At 46.4% G+C, this 12347-nt stretch overlaps 1 protein-coding gene across 3 annotated transcripts in view; it reads left to right on the forward strand.

The window, feature by feature from the left end:
• The window catches only part of LOC124778009 (ski oncogene), a 642389-nt gene that overhangs the window by 303665 nt on the left and 326377 nt on the right, over nt 1-12347 (forward strand). The window lies entirely within an intron of this gene.

A 12347-nucleotide genomic window follows, 5' to 3' on the forward strand; every position in this document is an offset into this window, starting at 1 on the left:
AAATGACATCCTGAACCACCTGACCTGTTACAGTTCCTCTGGCAAAGACAAGCAGGGGTGCACGTGCACCAGTCATAATCCCACCTCCCACGATCAAACCACGACCTCCATACAGGTCCCTTTCAAGGACATTAAGGGGTTGGTATCTGGTTCCTGGGTCACGCCAGATGAAAACCCGACGAGAATCAATGTTCAGACTATACCAGGACTCGTCCGTGAACGTAACCTAGGTTCACTGTTCCAGTGACCATGACTGTGTTCTTAACACCAGGCTTTACCTTGCAGGTCTCCGGGCGAATAAACCATGTCTGTTCAGTCGTCTGTAGACTGTGTGTCTGGAGACAACCGTTCCAGTGGCTGCGGTAAGGTCCCGAGCAAGGATACCTTCAGTACTCCGTGGCCGTCTGCGGGAACTTATGGTGATATATCGGTCTTCTTGTGGTGTTGTACACTGTGGACGTCCCGTACTGTAGCGCCTGGACACGTTTCCTGTCGGCTGGAATCGTTGCCATGATCGTGAGATCACACTTTGTGGCACACGGAGGGCCCGTGCTATGACCAGCCTCCAGTCGCCCTAGTGTTCTACCCCTCTTAACGTCATCAATATGTGTTCTTTGAGCCATTTTCAACACACAGTCACCATTAGCACGTCTGAAAACATCTGCACACTTACTCGCTGCACCGTACTCTGACATGCACCAACACATCTCTGCGTATGTGGACTGCTGCCAGAGCCACCGTGCGACGACCGCAGGTCAAATGCACCGCATGGTCATAACAGAGGTGATTTAAACCCGCAAATCGCCCACCAGAGCGTTGTTTCACCATGTGTCAGCATTATCCTTAATTTATGAGCATGAGTGTACATACAAACGCTAGGTGACGGCTGCGAGTGGAGGTAATTTTCGCGACCGTCGTATTGTTCAAGTTGATCACTTTCAGTGACCTACAAAGACTCTAGTGAGTGCCGCAGCAGGTGCCGTGGAATTGGTGCGTGTGCTTCGAAGTGCTGCTGGACGCCAAAAGTATTGAAAGTAAGCAGTGGTGTTGACGGAGCGGCCGCTGTGCTTATTATTGCAGCCAATGGGGCGAGGAATGCGGTAGGTGGCTGGGCAGAGGCGCACGTGCCGCCGCCGCCGGCCGGTAGACGGACGTAAATAACCCCGCGCCGCGCTGACAGCCGGCGTCCTGTCTCTAACCGCGGTGCTCGCCAGGACCCCGTCTCTGGGGAATGCCACCACCTGGGAGCCGCTGTACTCTGTACAAGCAATGTGCAGTGTGTGTTTCATCTTTACACATTCTACTCTTTATGAGAATTGTGGGACCCCGGAGGAGTCATGTGAATTTTTTTTAAAAAGCTTTGGAACACAGTTGTATTTGTTGTCAGTTCACAGTCTAGTAGAAGTTTTCGTCGGTGCACAGTCTAGTAGAAGTTTTTTAAATGACTTCATATTCGTCATTGACTGCACGTTTATTACGGTATACACTGTTGCGCATTCGATCTTTTCGTCATCTTCAAGTGGTTACAGTTCTGTTTTTTGTACTTTTAACCACTTGTAAATGACCAAAGGTAAAAATTGCAATAGCGTATATTGTAATTAATGTACAGTCAGTGGCGAATAGGAAGTCATAAAAAATTAACATTCAAGGAGGACGTGATAAAATATTTGCATACGTTTAAGGAGTGTTCAAGTGAAAAGGTACGAAACCTATAGCAACCATACTAGTTGACATTTGCATATGCCGCTTTGGGATAATGTAGTGAGTCATCTAGGGACGCGAATGTAGCGTCGCCATCTCCCCTCAAAAAAATTCAAAGCTGTGCCCTGTGCCCTCAGCAGGCAAAGTGATGCTCACCGTCTTTTTCTACGTCCGAGGTCCGATACGTATCGAATCCCGCGATATAGGAAAAACCATTAGTGTGAGACACTCGGTAGCCTACGCCAAGACCATCAAGAGCAAAGTGGCCGGTCTGGTCACGGAGGGCGCGTCTGCACGTCTCCAAGGTCACGCAAAGTGTACTGGACAGATTCGAAGTGGGAGCAGCTTGAGAACTCGCCCTACAGCTCGGACCGTCGCCCTGCGACTTCCATGTATTTGGTTCGCTAAAAAAGCATCTCAGAGGGAAGCTCTTTAACTCAGACGACGAACTGAAGGTCACAGTGGAGGACTAGCTCCTGTCAGCCACAGAAATTCTGGGAACTGGGAACCTTACGGCTCGTGACGCAGTGGGATAGGCCAGCCGTTGTGGCCGAGCGGTTCTAGGCTCTTCAGTCTGGAACTGCGCGACCACTACAGTCGCAGGTTCGAATCCTGCCTCGGGCATGGATGTGTGTGATGTCCTTAGGTTAGTTAGGTTTAAGTAGTTCTAAGTTCTAGGGGACTGCTGACCTCAGATGTTAAGTCCCATAGTGCTCAGAGCCATTTGAACCAGTAGTGGGATAGTTGTGGTTGGTTTAAATGGCTCTGAGCACTATGGGTCTTTACATCTATGGTCATCAGTCCCCTAGAACTTAGAACTACTTAAACCTAACTAACCTAAGGACATCACACACATCCATGCCCGAGGCAGGATTCGAACCTGCGACCGTAGCAGTCGCGCGGCTCCGGACTGAGCGCCTAGAACCGCTTGACCACCGCGGCCGGCAGGGGTAGTTGTGCTCAGACCTCTGGTGATTACTTTTGAATAAACACTTCAAATATACCGATAGTGTTGTCGTACCTTTTCTTTTGAATACCCCTTATACATTTTTTCATCAACATCCGTGCTCTGCGAACCACTGTAAAGTGCATGGCAGAAGATACTTCCCTCTGTATAACTGTCGGGACTGCTTTCCGTTTCATTCGTGTATGAAGCGCGGGGACTGATTAGATGCATCTGCGCACAGTAAATACTCAAATCTTATCTTTGCGGTCGCCACTGGTGCTATCCCAAATTCCTCACTTAATGCTGGTTATTGAAACACTCTCATCTGCCGGTTCAAGTTTTTCACCACTTCAGTGAAATTCTACCTTGGGGAAAACTAACCTGTGACTATTCGTGCTGTCCTTCTTTGTATGCGGTCATTATTCTATACTGTTTGTATGGGCTCTACACACTTGAGCAATATTCTCAGCTCGGGCGCACGAGTGTTTTATAAACAGTCTCCTTTGTAGACCGAGTCGGTGTGATCATTGAATTTAATATCCATACAGATTGTTACACCCAGTTATTTATGTGAATTATCTGAAGTGCACAATTTTATATTTCTGAACGTTTCACTCATATTAGTAAGATGACCTGTTAGATGACCAGCGAAGCCGTGTCTGGCGACGCCCCTGACACCGGTGGAATACCAAACTCACTGTCGCCCGCCATTACGGGCAGTGCCCTCCAACCGTGTCGGGATTTTGACGATCTAACGCGCCAACCGCAAAGAAGTTGGTGCGATATCCACCACGACACCCAACAATTCCGTCCGTTAATGCCAAATTGAATAATTGTTTGCATAATGGCCAGAGATGGACAAAGGCGTTATTGACTTGCTCACGCTGTGAAGCTGTCTCTCTTGCATAAAACATCCAATTTTTTTGCTGGAATTTTCATCATTTGTTTGTCTGCACATGTACATCACATATACCGATTTCCGACCTATTCGGGTCGTTCCTTTGTGGTGCAACGTTGTTTTCATTTTTTTCTTTTTTCTTGGTGTACTTTGTAGTACGTTTGTTGTTTTTGAAGCACCCTGTGGTCTAAAAGCCTAAGACCATCCTCTTTTACAAATCGCATAAATTGCTGTCTTTGAGTAAAGCTAAAGATTGGTGGAAATGAAGCTTTCTTATATGAAGACTGCTCAGTATTTCTTAGGTTTCAGGAAAGTGGGAGAACGCAAGGCGTTTCTTCTCTTTTATATACCATACTCGTTGTAGGCATCAACTCTAGAAAGTTTTCATAATAATGTGTTTCGACAGTGTACTGTTACGATAACACGAAATGCATTCACAGACATTCCTGAACAGATTTGAAAGCAAAAATATATATAGTGAGATAATGAATGCCCTCAGGAATCAGGAAGAATCCAGCCTCCGATAACCTTCATCGAGAATATGAAGCAATGTCTCAGTCATACTGTTTGCCATTAACACAGTGCAAAATTAATTTATGTTACGTGAACTGTGCACTCGCCACGACTCATTATAAAATTCCTCGTTAAGACCTCCCATCCGTTGGTGACTCTGAGTTATCTGACTTAATGGAGATCGGGGGCCCAACGAAATCACGAGTGCAAACTGTATGGTTTGCAGTCTATCAGTGTAGACGAGGTAGCGGATAGTAAGTAAGGGGGACTTGGTTTGCAGACGAGCCTCGACGCCTTGAGGCAGGGAGGGTGCTGGCACTCGCAGGCCGCGCAGCCCCGACCTTGGCTCCGGGTGCAACATTGACCGAGGAAGGGCGCACGTGTCTCGCCGTTGTGTAAACTAACAGCCGGGGCAAAGCACAGAGGAGAGCCACATAAACACTCGTGTTTACACCGTCTAGTCTCCCAGTTTGCGTGTCAGGTTTCCCTGCTCTCTTCATGCTGATGCTCGTAAGTTTTTATTGAGCGCTATTTTCCTGCCGCGCACGATTGCCGCGGCACCCGGCACAACCACTGATGCACTTTTCAGACCACGTATAAGACAAGCTTTCTACTCTTGTCAATAACAGCGTTCGATGTTTTTTATCTTCGGCATTGGTTGTCTGGATGAGGAAAAGAAAGCCAACTACTCAAAGTTAACATGATAGCCAAAGCTGAGACGAGTCAGTACACATTTGGTATAATGCTGATTAGAAAAAAGAAAAGAAACTTAAGAAATAAAATACGAAAAACAAGACAGAAGATATATTTACATTGTTTTTTACCACGTCACATTAATGCAAACATTCATTTGCATTGTTCAGGTGTCTCGGTGTTCTAAGTCTGCCATTGCTGTACAAATAATTTGATTTGTTGTTGGCAGCACTGAATCGTTCAGAAGAAACCGCAACACTCATTCAGCGAGCAGTGTATCTCGAACCAAATAGATTTGTTGTTGACTGCACTGACTCTTTCATAAGGTTCAAACAGCTCTGGGCACTATGGGACTTAACATCTGAGGTCATCAGTCCTCTAGACTTAGAACTACTTAAACCTAACTAACCTAAGGACATCACACACATCCATGCCCGAGGCAGGATTCGAACCTGTGACCGTAGCAGCAGCGCAATTCCGGAGTGAAGCGCCTAGAACCGCTCGGTCACAACGGCCGGCTCTTTCATAAGGAACTACAATATTCATTCAGCGAGCACTAAACCTCGACCAAAATTGATTTGTCATTGACGGTATTGACTAGTTCGAAAGAAACTGCAAAATCCATTCAGTGAACATTTTACCTCGATCAAAAGTAAACTGAAAAAAGGAGAGTGATAAACCCCAAGCCTAAGTTAAAGTGTTGCCGTGCAACACACTCATATTCCATACGTGACTTCTTCGCAAGGAGTTGACAGCTTTTGACAAGACTGTAAGCTAGTCGAAACAATTAACATAACATCTCAGGTTATACAATGACGGAAAAAACGACAACACCAAAAAGTAATGAATGTAGAGTAATGAAAATTTGGGAAGACATTTGTCTAGATACTCATTTGAGTGACTAACATTGCAATATCACAGATTAATGTAAACGCGACATAAACCATTGCAGATATGAAATGCTGGCACATTAATAACCGGTGCAACCACCACAATGTTTGGTTTGTGGGATGGGGTTCATTGTCTGTTGCACTTTGTCGGTCAATACAGGGACGGTTAATGTTGGTTGTCGACGACGCTGGAGTTGTCCGATGATGTCCTATATGTGCTCGGCTGGAGGTAGATCAGGTGATCGAACAGGTCAAGACAATGTATCGTCGCTCTGTAGAGCATATTGGGTTAACGCAGTGGTATATGGACGAGCCTTACCCTGTTGTAAAAACCTATTGGAATGCTTTCATGAATGGCAGCACAACAGGTCGAATCACCAGACCGACGTACGAATGTGCAGTCGGGGTGCGTGGGATAACCACGAGAGTGCTCCTGCTGTCACACGAAATCGCATCCCAGACCGTAACTCCAGGTGTACACTGAGTGTGTCTAGCATGCAGACAAGTTGGTTGCAGGCCCTCAATTGGCCTCCTAACCAACACTCGGCCATCACGGTACCGAGGCGGAACAAGCTTTCATCAGAAAATACAACAAACCTCCACCCTGTCCTCCAGTGAGGTCTCGCTTGACACCACTGAAGTCGCAAATGGTGACGGTTTAGGTTCAGTGGAATGTAAGCTACAGGACGTCGAGCTCGAAGCTTTCCTTGAAGTAACTGAATGGAAGAGGTCGTTGTGTCACTGTGGTGCCAACTGCTGCTCAAATTACTGCTGCAGATGCAGTACGGTAGGCCAGAGCCACACGCCGAACACGATGGTAGTGCTACGTGGCCGACCAGAACGCGGTCGTCTTCCGACTATGCATTCTCGTCACCACCGCTGCCAGCAATCGTGTACAGTGCCTACATTCCTGTCAAATCTTTCTGCAGTAACGCAGAAGGGACATCGAGAATCTCGTAGCGTTATTACACGACCTCGTTCAAACTCAGCGAGGTGTTGATAGTAGCGTCTTTGTCGCCTTGAAGGTATTCTTGACTTACATCAACTCACCATGTCCATTCTCAAAACTGACTAACGCTCACGACCGTTACAGACTAAATTTAAAGCAAAGCTTATTTGCTTCGTCATAGTGGCGCTACTAATGCCACTATTTTGTGAGTAACGAGAAATTTGAACAGACATCATCTTTCAGATGTAGAAACATGGCTACACACTTTCCTTTGTGTCGCACAGCTCTTTCGTGATGTTTCGATTTTTTTTCATCAGTGTAAGAAAATAAGATTTTAGGTACTCTGATACCACATGTAGAAGGTAAATTTTTGTGTACAGATGGACCGAGACGAAACAACCGCCGCATCTGTCGATTAAATTCGTTGTGTTCTTGTTACGAGCAGCAAACATTCCTTTGCACCTGCCTGACGGGGATTCAGCGAGGTGGTTGGTGGATTCAGCGAGGTGGTTGGTGGGTTCCTGAAACAAACTTTATCACCCCAAAGAAGAGCCTCGCAAGCCGTAGCTGTAGTACAGTACATCGTGAAAAACAATCGCACCCGTATTCAGTAGGGCTCTACACGGTCAGGCATTTGGATCATGAAATGAGCTCTGAGCAGGAGGATTTCCGTTCGCCTGTGTAAAAAGAAAAGAATATAAGTAGCGATTTGCTAAATAATGTCTTTCGAAGTATTTTGCGTTCAATATGGCTTGTGATAATTTCAGTCTGTGTGTGTGATCGTTGAGCGTTGGTGGAAGAGAGAGCTAGGGCTTTGTATCAGGACAGTGACGGGGCCTGTATAGCGTCCAGTGTGGCAGGCACCGATGTAAATATAGGCTGACGCCGGTTCAATGATCGCCACGCTCAGCCATCTAGGTCATCCGCGTGCCACCTTTACAGCGCTCCTGCTCGTGTGTGATGGCTGTACTGACGGTTGGACCTTCGTCGTACGTTTCAGCGACGCCACTAGACATTCGGCTTACCAAACACAGGTAGTCGAAAGTCACATCCAGTAGCACTGAATGAGGGGCTAAACAGCAGACGTTAGTCTTCCAAGGCAAAGTTGCTGTAATTTATTGTCAATAGTGTAGACAGAGAAACGTCCTAGTAAAATATGTGTTCGGATGATCGGCTCTGGGGTCTGCTTGGAAACGCACCGATTCATTCTCAAGCATCACTGCCTTGTGACAACAACGTTGACTTCCTTCTTAATGCACCGCCCTGTGACAACAACAGTGTGAGCATGGAGCGATTTACGGATACTGCAATGGGTGACATGAATTTGGTATACGGGTCTGTGAATGGAAATTGACGAGCTGCAATGAGAGATCACCGACAGCGCTTTTCCCAACCGACGGGTTCCACAAAACCAAACATTCGGACGTCTGCGTTGCTACGTGAAACGGGCACTTCACGTGCAAGAATGCATGGCACAGGTAGCAATCGAACAGGGCGGACTCCCGAAATGGAAGACATGTTCAAGACACTGTATCTACAAATGTACGACGTATTGCTTTCGTCCTTGGCATAAGTTATTTCCTTGTGTGGAAAGTGTTACATGACCAACAGATTCATCCTTTCCACCTTCAGCGCGTGGCAGCACCAGCACCAGAAGATCTTCCCCAATGTTCCTCGCGCTTTTCTTATTTTTTTACAATAGACTGCCCAGCATCCCTTATTTTTGGCCCAGGTCCTGTACACCGGCGAGGCTTTTGTTTATCCACAGTTTGCATGTTCGGGCACATATGAATCCACCAGGAACTCGACCTCGCGCTCATCAAAACAGTGATTCGGTGTTAATTTGTAGGCCGGCATTCTTTGTGATCGTTTGATTGGACTATATGTTCTTCCATACCGTCTCAACAAATGGAGATACCACGTCTTCGTCGAACACATGTTGCCAGAACTGCTGGATGATGTACCTCTTAGTGTTAGACAACTGATGTGTTTGCAGCATGATGGGTCGCCAGCCCATTTCAGCTTTGCTGTGAGAAATCACCTTCGCTAATCAATGGAACGAGCCGTGGTAGAGTGGTCCTGTTGCCTGGCCTTCCAGGTCACTGACTTCTTCTATCTGGATTTCTTCCTATGGGGGCATATGAAGCAGCTGTGGATGAAACCGCCTGGAAAGCGAAGAAGACCTCGTCGCTGGAATTGCCGCCAACGCTGGAATTTCCATCGCTGCTGGTACCATTGCGGACATGTCAGGAATCTTCGAACGGACCCGATAGTCAGCGGTTCAACGAGGTAGTGCGTGCATACAAACCGCACATTCTAGCAGATCCTGTGAATGCCATTGATGTAATTAGCATGTTAAACTATGTAGCATTAGAAACTGCCGTCGGAAACCATATGTACCACAGTTAAATTTATTTGTTTTTAGGTATTAATTTGAACGGGTAGTTTCGGAAAACCCAATATACATATTGGATTAGGAAGCAACATAAAATAAGTGGGGAAAATGTAACTAAAAGAGCTCTGAGACGACAGACTATGTAGGTACCCTCATCAAAAAACGTTTATAAAAATTCAAAAGTTGACAAAATTTCGAGACTGTTAATAATAACCAACTGACTGAAAAAGCCGCATGTAAAGCTTTATTGCTGTGCTTACTGTAAAGGTGTACAACGTCAGTCCGGCCAAGTAGGCAGTGGTCCCGTCCGTGGAAAGGGGTTGTAATGTATTCCCAGATTCCTCGCATCACTATGGTTCTTCAGACTTCGTAAATAAGTTTTCGGGTCTACTTTGTATATGTTCAACATCCCCTGATACTCCTATTTAATATGGTTCGCTCACACCTGAGGATTATTATAAATGGCTCAAATGGCTCTGAGCACTATGGGACTTAACTTCTGAGGTCATCAGTCCCCTAGAACTTAGAACTACCTAAACCTAACTAACCTAAGGGCATCACACACACACATGCCCGAGGCAGGATTCGAACCTGCGACCGTAGCGGTCGCGCGGTTCCACACTGTAGCGCCTAGAACCGCTCGGCTACCCCAGCCGGCTGAGGATTATTATAGGATGAGTCACTCGACTGTTTTGTAAGTTATCTCCTTTCCGCGTTATCTACGATTGAGCGCCGTGATCATTCTGTTTAATATTCCTACAAATCGTTAAACCTAGGTATTGCAGTTGTGACTCACTGATTGATGTCCAGATTATTACTATGTAATAACCTCGCCGCATTCATGAGAACGGTTAGTTACATGCGTTGTCATAGGTTGCCAGTAGTAAATATAGATATGGAGATACGAACTCAGCGACAGCCCTGTGTGTACCCGCTACTTGCCGTCGGAGTACCGGCGTGGTCAAATATTTGTCGACAGTGTGCTGGGCGACCAATATTTGGGAGCCGAGACTGAGACGATCAGTGCGCGGGCCTAATTAGCACCATCGCCACGCGGCAGCGGCAAACATCAAACAGCGGTAGACGCGCAGGCTGGCCGCCCTCACGCTCTGTACCTCTGTTTACCGGCACGGGGTCGCGTTTACTTTCCGCTCCCCTGCCTGGCGCCTTACCTCCCAGATATTCTCCGTCAACACTCTCGTGGGATAGTCTACGTGGAGGTGTTTGCTTCGTTACTGAACAATCCCAGTATGTCTGCTAGTGTGCTGATTAGAGACGGGCAAACTCGTTCATCCGTGGGAACTAGTTCGCTGATGATCGCTCTTTTTTGGGAACCGTTCATTTTTACTCGTTCACCGTTCATTTGTGATTGGTATATGGTTCTTATGAAAAATTGAAAATTAGTAGCATAGGCGACCGAAGATAGAAGGCGCCAAGAGGGGCACTTGCCTCCCCCCTAGAGTACGGTGTTTTATTCATAACAGAATTGTCACACAATTGTAATTCTAGTGATTCTACAAAACCTCTCGTTTAGCCAACTATAGCGTCATGTGGCTGATCGCAGTGAAATAATATAAGGTGGCCTATGAAATACCGGCCCCGACTACAGCTCACCGATTACGCACGATTTGTTGACCGCTACGAGCAGAATAGATAAACATGTAATAATTAGGCAGTGAAGAAATAACAAATAAGCTAATGCAAACAACAACTGCCGGCCGCTGTGGCCAAGTGGTTCTAGGCGCTTCAGTCCGGAACTGCGCTGTTGCTACAGTCGCAGGTTCGAATCCTGCCTCGGGTATGGATGTGTGTGATGTCCTTAGGTTAGTTGGGTTTAAGTAGTTCTAAGTTCTAGGGGACTGATGACCACAGATGTTGAGTTCCATAGTGCTTGGAGCCATTTTTTTAAACAACTACTTCGAAACAATTGATGACAATTAATAGGCGACAGTGAGCAGTCTAGTACTCGGGGACGATTTTTCGTGCGCCACTCTGTACCACCGAAATAATGCTGTAGAAGCTATCATATTCTTTTTGCAAAATGTGACACCAGACACTCGATTATGGAGCGCGGGCTTCCGTAACAATGAACATGCTCTTTTATCTTGGCTCAAAAAAAGACGGAAAGTGGCCACATGTGTGTGCCGTGCCGACTTCCTTTGGATGTGCAGTAACAAAAAAGTCTTGCCATTTTTCAAGTATTTTTTCTGCTGTTTATCGAAATTGTGAAGTAAGCTGATATGCCGTTTTGTTACCTGATAAGATGTATGTATTACACACGACGTAGTTTTTATGTAATTTACGTAATTATAAAATACATTTTAATTACCTGTCATGGACGCTGAATAGAATACGAAAAGAACCAGAAGTTCTGAGTTCAAAAAAGGTTTGAAACAGATCTAGAATGGGCGTGAGCAGCGAACGAAACGAACAACTCGATACTGAACTAGCTAGAAGCAGTCGGCAGGAACGAGACCGGCCGACGTGCTGTTGCGAGAACGAGACCGACCGTTTCCCGTTCCCGGGAACTGTCAGTAGATAGCCGCGACCGAGACCGAGACAGACGGGAACGGGACCGAAGCTGGAACGAGCCCGCCGACGTGACTGCGGGAACGAGACCGACCGTTTCCCGTTCCCGGGAACTATAAGTAGAGAGCCGCGACCGAAGTGAACTATGAAGGCCGTTCCATAGAATTCTTTCCTCGCTCGTTCCGTTCATCTTGATGAGCTGTTACTTTGGACCCGTTAGCTCGTGAACGACCCATCTCTAGTGCTGATGTGTGTAAAGCGAAGTGTTTTGTGCTGTCCTGTCCCTTTTTGCCATATATGTTGTGGTCTTCAGTCCAAAGACTGGTTTGATGGAGCTGTCCCTCTACGATTTTTACACCCCCGCCCCCCCTTCCCCCCCCCCCCCCCCCCCCCACACACACACCACTTCCCTCCGATACTAAATTGGTGATCCTTTGATGTCTCGGAACGTGTCTATCAATAGATCCCTTCTTTTGGTCACGTTGTGCCAAAAATTTCTTTTCTCCCCAGTTGCCAGCAGTCGTAAGGCCTCGTATAAATTGTTTCTTTGTCAGTGTGTTTGCTGTAATGAAGCCCGAGGAATATCCCGGCTTTCTTCCCGGTATCGTTAGTGACTTACTCTCAAACAGAATTTGATTTTGTTGCGATGTCGTTCAACAGTGATTATGAATGTTTGAAATTCAGTTGCTTTAGTACACAGCACCGACTGTACTGAAACCTTTTTGCTAATTTGATTATATTCTGTTGTAATATATGTATCGAGTGTTTCTGAGCAAGTGCTCTTTCGTTAGTAAATTTTTAGTTATGTCTAGGGTTAGCTGTTACTCCAAATG

The sequence above is a fragment of the Schistocerca piceifrons genome, chromosome 2 (assembly GCF_021461385.2).
Source record: "Schistocerca piceifrons isolate TAMUIC-IGC-003096 chromosome 2, iqSchPice1.1, whole genome shotgun sequence".
NCBI classification, from domain to species: domain Eukaryota; kingdom Metazoa; phylum Arthropoda; class Insecta; order Orthoptera; family Acrididae; genus Schistocerca; species Schistocerca piceifrons.